We start from the raw sequence: 915 nt of genomic DNA on the forward strand, positions 1-915 counted from the left end.
AACAGACTCACAAATATATATGTAGAATGTAAAGAACAAAATAAACAAAACAGGAACAAATTCATAGATACAGAGAACATTTTGATGGTTGCCAGATGGAAAGGGTTTGGGAGGAGGATGAAAAAGGGGGAAGGGATTAAGAAGTACAAATTGGTAGTTATAAAATAGTCATGGGGGATGTAAAGTATAGCATAAGGAATATAGTTAATAAATTTGTAATAACCATGCACGGTGTCAGATGGGTACTAGATTTATCAAAGTGATCACTTTATAAGTTACATAAATGTCTAATCACTATGTTGTACACTTGAAACTAATATAATATTGTATGCTAACTATAATTGAAAAATAAAAATATTAAAAAAAGATAATTCCTAAGTTCCTCCTATTAAGCCTATTTATTTTTGGAAAAATAGCTGTGAGACATTAAGCCAATGACAGAGATACCTTCTTATATATTATCATTAACTTCACTTGCTCTTGCAAGAAAATAATCTGCAATTTAAACAATGTTAAGTCATTATCTTTATGCTGCCTATATGTGTGTGAGTGAAATATCAGTATGCAGTAAATCATTTCGGGAGCCTTGAAAAAAGTTATTCACTCTACACTTCCCTGAAATTTCATTTATGGGAGTATCAATTCTTTAATAGATGAATGGTTTTTAAAAATAGACAAGTGTTTGGCTGGCAACTAAAGTCATTGTATTCATGATCTGGCTACTCTAGAGTATGAGTCCAGGCTGACAGCTAAAGGGCCTATCTAGTTATAAACTGTAGAAAATGTTAGCACTTTGTTCTGATTCTTTAATCTCCAAAAACTGTCATTTGTCATAAACCAAGCAAACTTTATCATCTGGCTTATTCAAAGTTAGCTCCAATAAGTTCCAATAATATGAATGCTAACTGGTAAATC

This window comes from Pteropus medius, unplaced genomic scaffold, assembly GCF_902729225.1.
Source record: "Pteropus medius unplaced genomic scaffold, Ma_sr-lr_union100, whole genome shotgun sequence".
NCBI classification, from domain to species: domain Eukaryota; kingdom Metazoa; phylum Chordata; class Mammalia; order Chiroptera; family Pteropodidae; genus Pteropus; species Pteropus medius.